Source organism: Toxotes jaculatrix, chromosome 6, assembly GCF_017976425.1.
Source record: "Toxotes jaculatrix isolate fToxJac2 chromosome 6, fToxJac2.pri, whole genome shotgun sequence".
In the NCBI taxonomy this organism is placed as follows: Eukaryota; Metazoa; Chordata; class Actinopteri; family Toxotidae; genus Toxotes; species Toxotes jaculatrix.
In genome coordinates this window covers 23,330,531-23,350,256 of record NC_054399.1, presented here as the reverse complement: position 1 = coordinate 23,350,256, position 19,726 = coordinate 23,330,531, and positions in this window count along the sequence as shown.

Sequence of the window (19,726 nt, the reverse complement as noted above, 5' to 3'; positions counted from 1 at the left end):
ATATCATTTTTCAGAAACAGGTGAGTGATCTCAGATCGATTCACTGTCCCACTGGAGGACGGATCAAGAGCTGCCACTTCGTCCTCTGCTGATCTCAGAGAGGAGAGCTGCCAATCAGACAGCTCCTCTCTGACGGCCGAGGACAGCTCGGACTTATCTCTGTCCTCAGACACACCTCTCTGGGAAAAGAGCAGAGAAATGTGAGAGCTCGTCTTCAGTCATGGTGGCAGTGCTCCAGTTTAACAGCACCATGAATCTGGGACGTGGATCGTTGATCTGGATGATGTAGTGCAGACGAAACAATGAAGTATGAGGTCATTTGTGCAATTTTGCTTTGTATTCATTAGAAAATGACCTTAAAAGATGAATTTAGCAAATGATTAAGATGAGATGTGCTTGGAATTGGAAACTTTAACTGAGATCAGTAACAGACCAAAGTGAAGCTGCCCATGTTCCTCAATCAAAGAGTTTTAATTTAAGTAGCCTGAGCCTTAATCTTATAAATCAAAGCCAAATCTGGGAGGTTAAATTTAAAAAATTGCGTTTATATTAATGGAGTGAATATCTTTACAGTTTTTTTTAAATTAAATTTTGTCTGTTAGACATTGATAATTCATTCTCCTTTCTTTAGCTAATCAATAATTAAATTGGATTTACAGGTTTCTTCTTCATTATAGGAGTTTTGCCTTGATGTTCACACTTCTTAAGAGCGATGAGTCCTTCATGACAGCTTCATCTGAACACGTTTTAACTGAGAACTGACTTTTTAAAGGTAAAGGTTATGTTTTACAGAAGAACCTGATCTGTTGTCTCCTGGACTTCTGCTGCTCTGCGTTTAGTGACACGTTGAGTATTCGGGTGAATGTAGGACCTGGAGCGATCACCAGAGGGCGCAGTCACACACAACCTGTCAGGAACCTGAAGAGAAAGACCTTCACCATCAGTCAGGTGAGGCCTCAGAGCACATGAATGCAGTGCTGGAACTCAGCATCAACACATACTTTAAGTACCAAAAGTGAAAACATTATGTAGAACATTTTCAGAATAATGTAAATTATATTATTGGGTTATAATTATTGATGCATTCATGTAATAATTCTAATCAACACTGCACCTTTATTTTGAAAGTTTCTAAATGAATAATTTATCATCATTTCCTCTGAATATCAGCCAACTGTCACACACACACACACACACACACACACACATACTTCACCTGGTTGATTGCAGCCTGAAGCGCAGAGTCCATTCTAAGCTGAAGCTCTCTGTGAGACCTGGACACCATCATGTCTTGTCTTTCTGCAGCTCCAGCAGAAGGATTGTCTGCCTCTTTGTCTGATGTGTCTTCTGTATCTCTGTTCAGGAAAAACACATCAGGATAGTATGAGTGTTGCACATCTGCTGTGAGTTTGACAAAAGAGAGCTGAAAAACAGAAATTAAACTTTAATGCGAGCCAAATTAAATCAAGTCAGCTGTATTTGTACAGCCCATAATCCCAGTTAAAGCACCAACGAGCTTCAAAAATATACAACAAACAATAACCTGTCATAATGAGGAAAGACTCCCATACAAGCCTCAGTGTCTGTTATAGTTATTGAAAAAAGGGATTATTTCAAAACAGGAAGGTAAAGAAAACAAAAGCAGAGATGCCAACAAATTCATACTAGAAGGGTTAGCACACATTTTGATTATGAGCATCCTTTTACACTTTAAATGACATGATTAAGTTCCTCATACAGTCACCAGTCAACTATCAGAGTAAGTATCCTGAATCCAAATGCCAGCACGTCAGAATCATAAAAATAAGAAGCAGTTACAAACTGCCACTCTGAGCAAAAACAAAGACACAACAATAAAGGAAACTTAGATAAAATACAATGAACAAAAAGTAGTGAAAAAGAAAAAATGAAAAAAAATCACCAGCTTTACTGTTAGCAAACATCATGGGTTCAATAATATTTTTAGTGAGTAATCTTTGATCTGCAGCTGATATTTTGATCCTAACCATGTGCAACCTTGTCATTATACTCACCCTTGTGGCTCTTCGATAAACTGCTTGACTTGTTTGCTGCCTATGATCTTGACAACAAGTCTGGGGATTGTGTTTGTTCCTGACGTGTTTCTCTGAGCCATGATGGAGGTGATGTGACCGGGATTGCCTGGAGGCAGACAATCAAAGCAGGACGTGCATCAGTCACGCAGCTGATTGATGGCTGCACTGCTCAGACCTTTATTATAATGATCATCACATATCAGGAAAATTGTTTTTGCTGTAATGGCTTCCTGTGAAAAACAGGACAAAAGCAGCACCTACAGTTTTAAAAAATAAGGTTCTCTTCAGTTCAAGAATTTCTGTCTGTGAAATGATCCTTTACTTACATGTACAATTATTCCATTTCCATTTTCCAGTTCTTACTCATTTCCATTTTACTTTTCCCAGACCAAGTTGACCCTGTTTGTCTGTGTCTGTGTTTCTGTGTCGGAGGTGTCGGGCTTCCTGTTTGCTCTTTCTGCACCATGGTTACCTCTCTGTTCCCGCCCCTGAGCTGCAACGCCCGACACACTACAGCGCTCTGCAGAGGACTGGGACTCACTTCAGCACACAAACACAGGTGATTTATGAGTGTGTGTTTTACATTTGAGTCTGCTGGCATTATTAAAATGAAGTGTGTGAAAAGGTAGAGGAGAGAACAGGTAAAGGTGACCTACAGGTAAAGGTGAAACAAAATACCCGACATTCATTTTATGACCGTTTACTGCATATTTTCTGTTCCATCTCTTTTATGTGCACATGATTGTTTTGCTGTGTGTCCCTAGAGGGCAGAAGAAGTCCACAGTGAGTTTACAGACACACAGCCTGGACATATTATCACCTTATAAAGTTGAAATGTCATGAGGAAAATCTCAGGCTCTTAAGCTGCCTGATGTCTGTCTGCTCTTTAAGTACAGTACTTAAGCACTGTACAAACTGTTATTCCTTTCCACGTCTGTCCAGCTGTCCAACTCTTGTCTTTATACTCCCCTGGCCATCAATTAATTAATACGGGAACCAACTGGTTGAAGTTAAATTTTACAAAATCATTAATTAGAGGGATTTTTCTAATTAAATTTCCAGAAGAGATAAAGAAACAGCTTTGATAAGAGGCCTGAGCAGAGATAGAGGGCCTAATTACATTAATTACTCTATACCTGGAGGAGAAATCTGAGTCAATAAGTTCTGCAACCCTTTAATCTTTCCATAGAATAAAGCAGGAGTTGGACCACTGTACGCCTTTAGCCTGAGTCTGGCACGCCGCCAGTCACAGCCACCGGAGCATGGCCTCGCTCTGTTTGATTTGCAGGAATTAAGTTATTAAATGGTCTTAATAACTGTGGAAATGGCTGCTCATTCTTCGTGGCATTGTCAGTCCCTACACGTCACACACCTCTTTAAATGTCCTGCCGCGGCTGAAGTGTGAAAGTCAAACACCACGTCCAGACCTTAATGATCAAACGAGCAGCAACAAAACAGCTGTAGGATGTTTGCTGCTGTGAGGAAAGAGACATCAACACCAAACTGAGAGCCTGTTCACTGACAGAGGAATCCTCAAAGGCCCATCTGGTGCTTCTGTGAAATCATGTCTGAGCTCACATGGTGCTCAGTAATATTAAGAGCAGTCCAGATTTTACATGTAAATCAGTTTAAACAAAGTTCAGGAAAGTGGAAAAGCAGTAAAGTCAGTTGCACTGTGTTCCTTGCTGGGCTCATAAGATGTAGTTTGGTGAGGCTACTAGCTTTGTGGATTTCAGAAAGACCTGGGCTACCCTCTTTTCACACACTTGAAAATCTGAACACAGAATACATTAGACTGACTTGTGATCTTCAGATCATCCACCTGGGCCCTAAGTGCAGCCTAAATTAATAATCCTGCAGGGTCTCAAGTGAAGCAAGTTGAAGGTTGTGCGTGTCTTTTAATTTTGTAAATGTTTGTGTCGTGTATGAATCACTGAGGTAAAACGTGCTGTTTAGTCACCTCTCTGTGTCTCACTGACCTGACTGCCAGCCTCATTTATGCACTTGGCTCAGACAATCTTTTTGCACACAGGCCTTAATTGATTAGCAGCCCAATTAAAGAGCAGCGACGGGGGCCGAGGGTGGAAGAGAAGGTGACAGAATCACGGAGCTCTCCTCTCCTCTTGAGTAATTCTTTTACAGAGTTTCTAAATCGGGTTTGCCTCAGACTGATAATGGATGTCTGGGCTATCTAAACATGCACCCAAAAGCCAGCTCAGCCCCTCAGCTGAGACAAAGCAGACAAATTACACAAGGAGGAAAGTACAAGGAATAAAATAAAAAAAAAGCAAAAAACAGAAGAACTCCTGAAGGGTTTTATCAGACTTTCTGGAGTGTTTGTGTTTGTAGATGTGCTTGTAAGTGGCTGCACCTCCTTGTTTGTCTGTGAATCACTGTTTGTGATTTTTGGGAGAGCAAAAAAAAAACGAGAATGATTAATTCAACATTTAATGGGTTATCTCTGTCTCGTTAACCTTCGCCTGCGTGCAAATGATGTCTTGGATTAAACAATGGGGTCTGAACATGGCAGGCACTACATCTCTGTACTGGCTGTGTGGAGAGACACATTGATCAAAGCGTCACATCCATGATCTCCAACACTCCTGCTGTGCTCTGAGCCATCCATCACCAGTTTCTCCTCTGGTTCAGATGGCAGTGTCGTTTAACATTTTTATAAATGCCTCCTGCTCGACATACCTGCACAGGAAATGTGTGACATTATAATGTCCTTCAACAATCTAATGGCCACACGTTTGGGATACCAAAGGACATAAAACACAGAAGTCTGCACCCCAGCCTGAAAACTTGTGAGGCTGTAACGCTTGTTACACTTCAGAAATCACATTTCTTGGATAGATGAAAAATGGAGAGACAACTTTGCTGTTTTTAGATCATTACAATTAGTGGGGGAGAAATGTAAAGTCTGTCCTGAGGGAGGCATCAGAGTAAAGGTCATGTTGTTACTGAATTAAAGGGTTTATCTCCTGTACTGTTTTCTACATTTCAGACTCAGGTCAGCTTCAAATCATCAGACTTCATCAGCAGAACATGAACTTTGTTAGGCCTTGTTATGTTTTGAGCTGAATTCTAACTTGTTCATGTTAGCATTCAACAGGACCCCTGAATGTTCAGTATCCTAAATTTTCAGCTTGCTGACATCCTAACATTCGTTTGTTAATGCTGCCTTCAAATGAAAAGCGAGAGGTTATTTTCATCCAAACTTATTATGTTTAGGAATGAATTATTGTTTGAAAAAGAAAAGAAAAAAAACAGAAAAAGTGATGTCTTGACGTCTACATACATCACAAACTCATGAGATCTGAACTTCTGGAAGTGTTCCACATCAAACTGTCAATATCATATTTGTCACACAAGTTTAAATTCCCAGCCTCACCTGAAATCATCACACCTAACTCTGTACTGCATAGCCTTTCACCCTGCTGACCACACGCCAGGAAGATATGTAACCCAACCCTCTGGGCCTGCAAAGGCCTTTTTCCATCCAGAGAGCTTCCATCCTAGAACCCCGGTAAGTTTAAAACTTCATGGAAATTATTGTTTCATGGCTTTTTGAATGTTTGTCATTTGTATTACGTTACATTAGATTCCTGTTTTTGATATTTTTGATATGTAATTTGTTTCTTTCCTCATGTTTTTGATCCTTTCATGTATAAATCATCCATCCATTCATTCATCCATCTACCTAACAATGTGCAAGTGTATCAGAAGAATGGTTGGAGCACCTTCCTGTGTTTAAATGTGTGTTCCACATCAGCCAGTGCCACCACCTTCACTGTAAGTTTTGACCCTGGAGACACCATGACACGTACAGATCATCGTTCATGTTGACATGTAACATTTACTGTGTTAGATCAGTGCTTCTCAAACTTTTTTTTTCTGTCATGTCCCCTTTGGAAGCCAAAAACAAGCTCAAACGAAAGACGAAAAGTCTAAGTTTACCCAGACTGCCTAAGTTTTTAAACTCTAAAGAAACAAGGCCTTCTCTCTACACTGATCAGCAAACCTGAGAGCAAGATAAGCTTCACCTTACTTCTGATCTGACATGTTTGCTTAATGCAAACATAACCTCTTTCTTTTCTTCGCTGTTATTCATCATCTAAATTATACTGTGCATGTTGTGTAGGTGTCTGAATAAATCTAGCTGACCTAAAATCACAACATTGATGCAGCACATGTTGCTTGCAGTCCTTTTGCTTGGTTGGCCCATAACACCTAACTGAGGTAAAAAAAAAAAAAATGCCTCTGATCATGAACATATTATTAAAATGAATGAAAGTGAATTTGGTCTGCAACAAAAATATGAACTTTAATTGCTATCACAGATTTTATGAATCAAAGCATCAGTAGATGAGCATCAACATTGTTATTCAGAGAACATTTTCAGTACCCTTCACAAGTGGCAGCTACCATCCCTATTTACAGTCCAGGTCCTGAACTGGACAGAAATGATCCTCTGCAGCAAGAACTGATCCTTCAGTGGAGCTGCAGAGACTTATACAGCTGCCTGTTTCTAGAGGTCAAAATGGAAATATATCCTGTGTGTTGTCCTAAAGTGATTTGGTCAAATTTGTTAAGATTTTCTAAAAAAGTTTATGTTGGGAGATGATCACTGAGCAGAAATGAACTGACCCCATGTTCATGCAAATAAACAGAAAAATAAACAATGTAATCTAATAAATCAAAGGCACGTATGAGCACAGGATTATAAATCTAGTTTTTCATTTGACAGGCTGCAGTGTGGCCATGCCTCTCTATTAAGGAGGTGTCAAACGTGATAGGAGGGCTCTGCTCCACCCTTCAGGGAGCTGGAGCAGCAGCGACGCTCCACTCGCGCTGCTCCCCATGTTAAAATGCAAATTGCTTTTTCCTGACCCCTCCGCAGTGGACAGGGAGGGCCTGTAGCTTTCAAAGTGACCTGCTTTTTCCCTCAAAAGGCCGCACACCTATGATGCAGCAGGTGCTGACAGGACGAGACAGCTTAGCAGATAACATCGTCCATAGCAACAGTAGCCGGCAAACCAGACAAAAACACCAAAATATACTCCCACACAGCATAGCATTAACCCTCTGCAGTCTGAGGTCGCTTTTGCAATTTTGCTTTACATTGTCATGGAAACTGAACCTGATTATTTATACATCACAATAGCTTTAAACTTCTCTTATAAGGATTAAGGTGGAAATCACTCAGTCTGTGGATTTAAGGTGCATCTGATTCTTAAAATATCAAACTTAAGCTATAAATGTTACTTCCCCATAGCCGACATTTCCAAGTGTTGTTCTATATTCTTCAAAAGTGAATCATTCATAAAAATATCTGCTTTCTGTTAAAGGGGTTCTCTCTGCCTACTCACAGCTGACAACTTCTTTTGTGCTGAAGATTTAACAAGCTGCTTGGTGTTTGCTAAGATCTGCAGCTTTGTTTTGATTATTATCTTTTATCTTTAGACATTCTTTTCCTCTTTTATAGAATTTCTTCATCAAAGGCATGTAAACCAGCTGGACATTCTGAAAGCCTTTAACAATCAGAGGATGAAAGCAGCTAATTAAAGCTCTTTATATGCAGGGGTTGCATTCTCGTTGACCTGCTGAGGGACCCTGCAGTGATCTGCTGGCCTTAGAAAAGTTATTTATTAGTGATAAAAAAAAAAGTTTGAAAATGATAAATTATTCATGCAAAAACAGATAAAAATCCACTGAAAAAAGATTTCAGTGAATCAACATTTATTCACCGTCTTGCAGAGAGTTAGATGTTCAGCCTGAAACCACTCTCACGTCTTTATAGTATGAAGCTGCAGCCAGAAGCTGCGTAGCTTAGCTCAGTAAAAAATGTTAAAACAGGGGGAAACGGCTTAACACCACCTAAGCTCACTAATTAACGTGTTGCATCGTGTTTATTTCACATGTGCAATAATTCGCTGTTTTATGGGCAGCTGTGTGCCGTGTTATATCTTAGCTGTGACCAGTGACCTCCTGGAGTCGTTGCTCATTGTCCCACAGCTGGCTCATAATCCCCCTCAAAACAGTGAATGATTATTCTTACACTTTGGTTTTTGTATGAGATTTGATGCATTAATTAGTGAGCTTTAATTTAAGCAGTGATCTGTAGGTTGGTGTTGTCCCCTTTGGACGGAGCCAGGCTAACTGGTCTCCAGCCTTTATGCTCTGCTAAGTTAGCTGGCTCCTAGAGGTACTTTCATATTTAGCTTACTGACATGAGAGTTGATTTGATCTTTTCATCTAATACTTGTCCACGAGGTGAATAAAATGTTGGACTGTTCCTTTAAATCTGTGAATGAAATGTCTCAACTCTCATTCCAAGACTGTGTTAATTAGAGTTGGGTTAAGAAATCCTTAAATTAAGTCATTTCAACTCCAAATTATTAATCTAAAAGCAAACTCAGGTGTACAACCAACATTTGGATTTTTTTAAAGGTCAAATTTGGTTGTTTGATCACTCAAAAATTATTTTCACAAGAAAAGGGAATTTTATGGTAAAACAGTTGGTTTTCTGTTCCATGTTAAAATAATGTAAAATAGTAAAAATTACCTCAGGCTCCACAGTGAGCTTACTAAGGATTGTGGTGCTGATATTAAGTTTGGGTCACATTGCATATGTACAGGATAATTTCTCCAACCGTCGCTGCACTAATAAAGTCACATTCCTCAGATGGATACGAAGCAGCTTGCACTATGAAATATTAAGCTAAAATAACATGTTAGTGGGGCGAGCCCAGAGGAAAGCTTCTACTCACAGCAGACTGACGTAAATCTGGTCTGAATTTCTGGATCTGACAATCATCTGCAGCAGAGGGCCTTTCTGGGCTTCCTCTGCCGCCTCTTATCTGTCTCTCAGAGGACACCCAGGAGACAGAGACATATAATAAATCTGTGAGTGCCGTGTGTTTGTATGTGTGTCTGACCAGAGACTATTGCTGTGCAACAACAAAGCCATCCTCAGATGTTACAGAGAAGAAAAGTAAAAGAGGAATCACAGCAAGGAAAGAGCATAGTGAAATTCAATAATAATTGAAGTGATAAATAGGTTATATTTGCTTTTAGGATACCAACTTTTGCTCATGTGTCACTTATTGTTTCTTTTTTTAACCTTTAAACGTTTGTCCTTTTCCAAACAGCTATGTTTATAATGCACCAAAGCAACTATTCTCACAAACCAGTGGCAGCAAGCATCAATGCAAGGTGCTGCCCTGACTGCTGGAGCAACATGGGGTTCAATGTCTCACAACTTGCTCTACCTGCTGAGCCGCTATCGATGATGACATTTGATTTGAGATCTGGAGATGCAGCGACACACTGAGACAACCTCATGCTGCTTCCATTTTTGACACTTTTTGAAACTGAACACAAATTATGTTTTTCTGTGGAGGACAGTCGTGACATCCAGCTCGTCACTCCCAACTTCAATCATCACAGCTCGAAAAAAAAAAAAAAAGCTGTATAAAACATGTTTTTTTCATTTTGGTAGACCTTGTCCGACCTTGATCTGAAACTATGTATCTTCACCTTCAGGCCCAGACTGTAAAAGAACAAATTTTCACCTTCACTCTGGGCTGTAAATCATCTCCAAATCAATCAATTAGGTCCTTCTGGCCCTTTGACGCAGAAGAGAAAAGGCTTTAGAAGAGATTATTTATCTGCTGTCAGGACAGTTGCAGGCGACAGGACAACAATCGGCGGCCACGTGTTCCCTGAGCGTCCAGCAGAACCCGTAGGTTTGTCAGAGACACAGCTCAGGGAAAAAGGTTAATAAGGACATCCCCTCTTTACCGGAGAGACTTCGCTGTCACTTTGCCAGTGAGGGAGCCTGGAACAGGTCTCTACCACATGCAGTGCAGGAATATTTTAGAATATTAATTGCACACTTAGTATGCTGTTGTCATATGGCTTTTATTAGTATTCCATCAACTCAATGAGGCATGAAAGGGCCAGATGCTGTGTCCTCATCTATCCCACATATATTCTTGTCTTTTGTCAGTGATTAGTGCAGTGAGTGTCAGCCATCTCATCACTTCAGCAATCTGATGTCATGTATTTATTAATTGGATCAGTGAGTTTAAAAATGGATTAATAACACTCACGTCTCATCTACATTATCAAAGTGGGGTGAAGAGTAAGGACAGTGACAGTTTATACCCTACATTGCTCTCTGTTTTCAACACACATACACACACACACACACACACTAGTATTACTCTGCTTGTGAGGCTAGTATTAAGTTATGTTAATTACTTGGAGGCTCACCCATTAATTATCCCTTTGTTTTTCTAATACCAGAACCTATCCAAACCAAACCAAGGAAACAATAAGTAAAATCAACAATACTCTATTTTGTGCGTCATCTGTACAGACAGAGATGCTGACAGGACTGAAGGAAAAGACCACCAGGACAAAATGCTTTCGAGACAGCTCCAGTCATACTTCAGCACAGCCATTTTTTGTGTCCCACAGTGAATACTCCAGCAGTGCTGTGATGACAGTGGTGGATGCTTCAGGCAACAAAACTCCTGAAACATTCTCTCAGCCTAGACCAGTCCCCTCCCAAAGTCCAGTGTCAATCGAGCAACAGCAAAATGGATCCATGCCACTTAAACCGTTCTCTTCTACATCAGAGAACATGACCAGCTCCCTCACCACTTCTCTTCTCCTGAAGATTTTCTTGAAATCCCTGGAGAAAAGCGATTGTTTTTTTTCACAAACTAAATTTAAGTAACATTTATCAATTGATAAAAGACACACTGGACGAGATTAACATCCCTGAGTGTAAGGTCAGAAAAATCGAGAAAAACATGAAGAAACTTGCCAAGGCTGTGATGAAAGACCTTCAAAAGGAGTTTGGCTCTCTAGAGAAACCACTAGAGGGTGCAATGGCATCAAAAGACTCATTTTTAGAGAACGCTGTTGCAAAGTATATAAAAATCCATCTGAGTGCCCTCCTTGACCCAAAGAAGAAGAAGTACCGAGCTGCCAGGTTTTTCTCAGCTTTAACAAAACCCTTCCGGTGCTGCATGAAGTGCTGCTTTGTGTAGAATAATTACCCCTCCACTAGTCCCAACCCTAAAACCATGTCTTATGCATCAAATTGGCATTTAAAGACATGAACACTGCCCCAAAGACACCCCATACCGCATACCCCACTCCAACACGCCCTCCCCCTTTACCGTGGGTTAACTCCGGGTGTTCCGCCCCCCCCCCCCCCAAAAAAAAACACACCTCATACCCCACCCCAACACTCCCTTCCCCTTTACTGTGGGTTTACTAGTGGTGCATTTGCTGCTGTTCTACCAACAGTTCTGTGGTTCGAAATTTTCAATATTACAAGCTGGAATGTGACATGGACAGTTTTTCGTCGAAAAAGGATATCCAAAATGAGTCAGAGGGGGTGTGTGTCAGAGGGGACTCCAGCTGTGTTTATCCCCACAAAGTAATATGATAGATAGCTTAGCGGCGCAGATTTTTTCACGTGGTTGTGCTGCCCCATATGATGCCGCCCTGGGCGGCGGCCCGGTTCGCCCGTGCCAAAAACCGCCACTGTGCACAACAAGAAACAAACTGCACCATCTCAACACCAAATACATCACATTAAGATGTTAATAGCTGTTGGATAGATAATTGCCATTAAAGGCTATGGCTCCAACACAGAGGGAGAGACTCCATTTGAGTTATATTCCTGGTTGCAGGGTCAGTGACAGTGTCATGCAGGCGGGCAGCTGATTTCCATCAGTGCCACTGTAATGAAATTAAACAAATGCGATTGCTGTGAGTAAATCTACATTACTGAATATCATTTATCATTTTTTTACCATCCTGACATCCTGCTCAGTGCAACCTTGCTGTTTCAGTACCTCCCACCGTTAGCCTGAGATGAGACGGTAAAAGCCAGGAGAAAAATTGTGGCCTCAGAGGAGCGTGCTCGCTGTTCACCTTGAAGGAACCCGGTCTGAATGACACACGAAGACAACATTGATGACCACGGCAAGGTCAGATTTTCATCCACATTACTATAAACTACATGAGATTAAACCGCCGCAATCACCACGGTTACATAACAGCTACACAAACAACAGCAGCAGTCCTTATCCTGCAGACACTGATGAATGACATCATTATGGAGAATGAATTGGAGTCAAATAATGAACAACAACAAAAAACTTTATTTTATGATTAATGGAAAATATATTGTTGACTTCCTCGTTCAGCTCGCCTCTCTCCTCAACATGATCTAGAAAAGTTATTGCCCCATCCCATGTTGATCATTGATCATGTTTGTTTATAGGAGTGTTGTGCAGGCATGATCATAACTAAATGAAAACTAAAACAGGTTGTTTTAGGCAACTCAGTTAGCTAAAGCTAGAAAAAGTTATGAAGCAGGGGCCTCGAATTTATGGAAATACAGTACTGAACTGCAGAAGTGTCCCTTTAAAGTGTTGACCAGAACTACATTTTCAGGGTCATCATTTATGATTTTGTAGCATAATACAACCAAACCTTTAAAACACGGCACCAGGTTTTGACAAGAAAGAAGAGTAATTAAAAGAACAATATGCCTCTAAATGTCTTTTTAAATTATCTATCGTGAGACTGACAATGTAAATGGAGGGCAATGTTAATGTGGTGGAGTAGTCCTTTAATATTTATTGTCAGTTTCTGATGTGAGCTGATGAGAACTGTTCTTCATGCCTATAGCATCGTATTGTGAAATAAGAAACAATGCAGACTGATGTGTGAGAATCTGTATATAATGAATCCATGTGAATCCGTGTGATGCAGAGTAGACCCTAACTCTATCTGCTGATAGAGGACCTCAGGCTAAATGTACCAAGGTGATTCAGAGTGATGTCTGTGTGTTGAGACTGGGGGAATCTCCCACTGTAACTGAACCAGGCGGCCCTGTCTGTGCAAGCCCCGGCTCCTCCAGCTCGCCATTTGTGATAATTACATTTTCAGAGGGCAGATTTAGTCTTTCTGACACATTGAGGAGAAGCTGTGAAAAGACCATTTTCCCGTCCGAGGAGGGAAAAGCAGCAGAAACTAATGTGTTTCATCAGGGGAAACACAGCCTGGAAAGCCTATTCAAAACAATTCCATTTGCCAGGGGTTTCCATCATCACATCTGTGATGGAGGACACCGGGAGGGGAGGGAAGATCACAAAATAAATCTTTTCTGAAGCAAAAATGCATGAAGCAATAAAGATATTCTGCAAGAAATACTGACTTCTTAAAAGGAGACCAAGGCTGTTTTGTCACCAGTGTTAAGTTGCACAGATTTCAGTGAATACCTTGCATTTATTTTTGTTCTCTGCAACTAAAATCAGCCTAAATTTGATCAAGAGAAATGACATTATCATGTCAAACTCATCAAAAGAAGTTCACTGATGTGTAATCACTAAAAAGTAGTCAAAACAATTGCTAGTGAGCAGCAGAACAGAGATTGACCGTTTAATGATTCGTGACGCTGGCGACTAAAGAACCAGAACGACTCTGCGGAACGGGCTGAGACAGGTACCCTTGGAATCCATGGGAAGGAGAGAGCACAAGGGGAATGCATTAATGCTGTATTGATCACAGTGACAGTACCATCAGCGGAGACGCACAGAAAGGTTGCAGTCACTCACTCTGATTTCACCTTGTGTGTCCAGTCTCTCACCCTGACAGAAGGAAGAAGTCAATGGACATAAATATCACAATATCAAAAAAGTCCCTGAGCTGCTTTGATTATGAGCAGGATTGTGCTTGTGATCTGTGTGATCTGTCCTTTATGTGATGAAGCAGAAAGTAAGAGTGTGGAGTGACTTCTATGTGGAGACCCGAGTTTGCAGCCTGGAAATTAGCGTTTGGGTTGTTATTAACTGTTTGGCCTAACACTAACCATAGCTTAACCATGGTTTATTTGCAATAGCCACAATATTTCCTTGACGTTGACTTTAACTGTGACTGTTCCAATGCACAGATTGCAGATCATGTATGTTAACACTGAGCATGGTGTGGGGGTTTTACAGAATTGTTCGATAATGTTCTTGTCTTGTAACAGGGTTGGATATCGACAGAATGCTCTCATTATCTTCTGGACTTTTTGTCTTGCCTGAAAGACCTTGTGGTCACAAGCTCTTGACCTTGACAGTTAATGGAGTCAATCGAGTCTTCTTCTTTTATTTCTACTGACCAGCTGAAAAGACATGAAAGTGAGTCATCTCTGCTCCTGTAAGCCTTAAAAAACTGCAATCACTCATCCACTGGGGGAAAGAGTAAACTGTTGGTGCTACAGATCAGTTATTAAACAGAGATGAGTTGGATCATTAGGCATGCTGAGGGGGACTCCCTGTGCCAGATGGATGTGCCTGTGGATCAGCTGTGGGACAGACACATCCGAACATCAACTCACACTGACATTATTGGTGTATTGCTTATCGCTGAGAGTAATTAGCTCAGCCGTTCTGGAAAAACCCTCTGGGAACTTGTTTCGGAAAAAGGGTGAATCCCCATTAATGTTCGGGTAAAAACCTGTTTCTGCCTCGTCTTTGGTCAAGGCAGCACCGGAATTATTATATAATATAATGTTATCGGTTATTGTTTCAAAAAGGCGCTAACCACTTCTGTTTACAATGAACTGCTCAGAAAAGGCTTTGCATTGACAGGAAGTTAAGAGAAAAATAAGGAGCACATGCAAAAGAACAGTTGAGTTTGTGATTAAATTCTTAAAAGTAATGTAAAAACTGGTTTTGTGCAGCAAATCATCCAGTTTTCATCCAAGATTCTTCCCTAAAGTTTTAATTTTTAAATAATCAGATAAATTCCCACATTTGATATTAATGTAACCCTAAACCTGGCTCAGGAGATTCAAGCACCTACTCTTTATTATTCAGGTGTGTGTATACACTTTAGTCAGTGTTTAATGTGTCTCACATCACATTACAGACAGGAAATAATTAAGAAGTGAAACAGGAAATTGTCTCAGGTTTAGATATGGCCACTGTGTTGGTACTTTTCATCTGATCCCTCAGTGTGCGGCCACTGCAGCTGGCATGAGGTCAAAGGTGTTGCAATGATACAGAAGTTCAAAGGTGAACATGGAGCTGCTCTTCTCCAAATGTCAGCTGGTTCTCCACAGAAAAACACCACCTGGCACAGGTGAAAATACTGTTTTTCAGACTGAATGAAAACACAAATAAACAGTGTGACCTGAGTCTGACAGATAAACACAATCCAATTCCTCTAAAAAACATAAACACAATTCACTTCCTAAATTTATGCTCACCTTTCTTGTTCCATTTGGGATATTAAGATCACAACACAAACAGCGATGTTGGGTTCTGAAATTAATCTCCTGTTGAAATGAGATGCCTGCCCTGATGTGATTAATGCCATGAAAATAGTCGCTGCTCATCCGATCAAAGGATAATGATCATGAAAGTTAAATCCAGATTTTGTGCCCCCTGTAGCTGTTCAGACCAAACGTGCTGTCAAAAGACAAAAATAAGCACATACTTACACAGAACAGAAGTCAGAATATACTGAACGCCCCTGGCAGGAATTGTTTTCTATGTATAAGATGTGTAATTGGTTCATTAATTTCAGTCAGGTGATTAGATTTGAAAAGAATGAAGCTGAAGAGAGAAGGGAGGGAACAAGCAGAGAGGGAACATCACTGCTTCAACCATCATGACACTGTCACCAACCTCCTCCTTCCACAGACACTCAAACCCTGACTGTCAGCTGACTGACATCTTCCACACCAGTGACGCAGACCTCGCTTCACCAGAGCTCAGCAACAGCACATGTTTGTACAGTGAATTTTGTGGTTTATTTGCTGCTGTTTAATCAGTTTACAGTGAATTTTCTGTAGAGCTCAGAAGTGACTCTACAGACGTTACAGATTAGCCGACACCCCCATGTAGCATAAGCTGCTACAGTTAAGTTTATACTATGGCCCTATGGATAATTAAGGATGACTTAGAATTGGGGGACAGAAGTTGCAGATGTGTAGACAGACACAGCCTGTGGTGAAATTAATTTGACAGAAAGCTGTGATGTTGAAATACAAAAAAAACAAAACCTGTGTCAAACCACAACACATGAAAATTCATAGAAATGTCATCCAGGGTGTTGTGCTTTAGTTAAGCGTTGTTTCTGTGTGTTTGTGCATTTCACTGGTCAAATTACAGAGCAGGCTTCAGTGCAAACAGGAGTTAGGAGATGAAAGTCCCTTTGACCTACAGTTTGAAGAGGATGCTTTGGATTTGATAGAGGACCTTAAAATACATCAAGCCAATTTCATTTCATTGCAGGAAAATCAATATAACCCAGTGTCCTATTTGCCTGTACAATATCCAGGGAGGAATGGAGGAGTAGATGAAGGCTGACCTGTTCCTGACATGATTACACAGATATCCTCCAGATGACTCAGGAGTGAACAAGCTACACTGCTGGTTTTTAAAGTAAAAGTCTGACAAGATGCAAGAAAAGTTTAAATGTTTTAAAACTGAGGGTTATTCAAATGAAGTCTGGTTATGCTGAGCGTTGTGTGTGGTCAGGGGTTTGTTGTGTGCTATAGATATAGATATATGAAGTCAATGTCTCTGACCATCTAAACACGATCCTGCTTGGGTTCTTGCTAATGAATCAAACTACAAGATGCAGCGACATTTAGTTTCTAACTGTATTTTTGATGCTGTGCTTTGCAGTTTGTGTTTATATACTGGACTTTTTTTTTTAGAGCTGAGATAATTACTTGACCAATAGATTAGGTGACAGATAACTATTTTTTAGAGATGATGAACAGTTTAAATATATAGATATATATAATTCTTTTTTAGAATAAATGATTATGATTCCAACTTCACAGATGTCGACATCTGCTGGTCTACTTTGGTTTCTGTGATGTTACCTTTGGGTTTGGGCAGCCTGGATATGCCCTATGTGATGAGTATGAGGATTGAGTATTCTAGATTTAAGCCTAACCCTGCTTTATTTCATCAATTATCCAGTTTAAGTGATCACTCATCACAAAGACACATTTTGCAGCCAAACACCAACTATGTCAGCGTGAATTTTGGGAAAATCTATATAAAATAATGCAGAAGGAATCTAGAGCTCAGTGATAAGCTGGAATAAGATAATGCAGATTATCTCTGCCCTCAAGAAACCACATGTAACAAAATGCAAAAACAAACTGTTAAAAAGGAGAAATGCACAAAAACCATGAAACACTGACGTTGGTTTCATGGAAAAAGGACAAAGGGTTGAGGATAAGGATCATAGACAGAGTGTACTGAAAGTGAATCCACTTCCTGAGACTCAGCTCACCTGAGGGTTGCTGAGGATTAGGATCTGACATGAGAGAGAGAGAGAGGGTGTGTGACCTTGATGGTTTTAGGCAGAGAAAATGACTTTTCATCCATGATGCCTGTGAGGATCAGGGCTGGCGAATGACACAAGAGAGCTTAATTCAGCCTGTGGGATGGAAGAAGGGGGTGGAGGATACAGAGGATGGATGAGGGAATGGGAGAGGTGGAATTGAGCATTTGTCTGTCTCGGGTCACATCTGATTAAAGAATATGAGTCCAGTATTAGGGGTAATATTCATCAGGCAGCTAGATAAGCCAGAGCCGCACAGACAGAGATTCTTTGTTATTCAGCAGGACCTGATCGCAGGCGTGTGTCCTCTGCTGCCGTCATAATCCCTGCTGATTAACACAGGAACAGGGAGGATGATCTGTTCCTATTTTCTATTTCTACAGCCCCCTTTCTCACTTTTCGTTTAAATCTCCATTGTGTCTTCCTTTATCAAACAGAGCCTGGTATTTGTGTCAGGAGAAAAACTTTTGATAAATTATTCCCTTAAACTGAGAATAATTCCCTTAAACTGATTTGTTTGCTCAATGTACCAATTTTCTTTTATCTCAGTTACTTTGTACCCTTCAGTTCTTTATCTCAAATTAATCATTTTTTTATGCTGCCATCAATTTACAAAATCGGCTCCAGAACTCTGAATCACTTTCAGTATTTTTCAGTTATTTAAATAAGGTAGGTCCAGTAAACAGTTAAACAATTAACCAATCAGAGCTTTGTAGGTTGTAAACACAGAGAAAAAAAGAACTATATGGAGTTTTTGACCACTGACTTTGCTTTTCTGTGTGGGCCCCCTGGTTTTGCAGTTTGTGCATGTGCACGAGGACACTCACATCTGTGTACAGATACATGTGAGATGTGACAGATATTCCCACTGATGGTTTAATTATATTCTATTGATTAACAACTGGTGGTGGCAACAGCCAAAAATCAAAAATTTCTAATTATCCCCTCGACATTCTCTTCATTTGGATTTCATTTTAGACTGAGATGTGTGCATAAACCTCAGGTTTTGAACTGTCAAATTGTAGCTGAATAAATCCATCCCACTTTGCTTTGGTACTAACACAGGAGTCAGACCACACAACATCAGCCCAGTAGTGGGACTTTGTCATTTTAACACATGCACAGCAGTGTTTCACAGTGGAATACAACCAGTTCTGTGTCTAGGACGAGTCCCCAGGAGGGAGACAAGCAGATCTGCCTGAGGTTTCACAGCGGCTATGAAGTGCTCTGTGACATTTTGGACACCACGGCTGGTTTGTCTCTGCCCTCTCCTCCCCGATCACCGCAGACCGTGAAAGATCATAAGCATGATCGGTCAGGGTTCAGCATGTAGTCTGACAAGTTTTGCCCAGTCACAGGAATTTAAGGCATCATGGCCACCTAATCTCTCATAGTGACAGATACAGTTTCATGTAGTGTTATCCTGGTTCATGATGAATGTGAAAATAATTTTGAGTTGATTTTCTAAAAATTCGTCAGCCAATCTGTGTCAGTGATCAACACGCTTGATTCTACATCACATCTTTATCACATTTAATAATTGTACTATTGATCAAGCAAAGCTGCAAGAAGCTGACGTCCATTTTGAAATTGTAGATGGTTGAATCTTAAAAAATATTCTCTTCCTTACTAACAGCTGGGCCCCTGACAGCTTTGGAGACATCCACAGGGACTCAGTGGACGCCTTGATTGATTTATGGGTCGGTGAGTCCAATACATTTCCTCTGAGCCAATCTTTGAACGGCTGATGTGATCTTAATTGAGTCTGGTTCATCTTCCCAGGAAAAAAAAGGAGAACAGAAACACAAGGTCTTCAGATCCAGAGAGGTACAGGGAATATCACAGTGACAACAGACAGTATGGTTCAGTTCTCTGCTGGTTTTCCATTAGAAAACCTGTTAGAAAATCTGTTTTCCCCATTTGTCGGGACAACATTATTCTTCTGTTGTAAGATGATAATAGATGCCTATTGTGGTGTTGTTCAGTCACAGAATCTAAAAGACGTTCATGTTCCACTCGGGAAGACTTGTAATAACTCTTATGATCCACTGTACTTTGTGTTTGATGCAATTAAACACATATAATCATGCTAACACACTAAACATGCTAACACACTAAACTACAGCCCAGCCATCCTCCAGCACGCAGACACACACTGCGTGGACAAGTATCACTCGTGACCCCTAGAAAATTATGGTGACCTCCTGACAGCAAGAAGAAGAGTAAGGAAGAAACAAGCCACAATTCTTGGAGGCATGAAGGGGAAATAACTCAAACCCTAT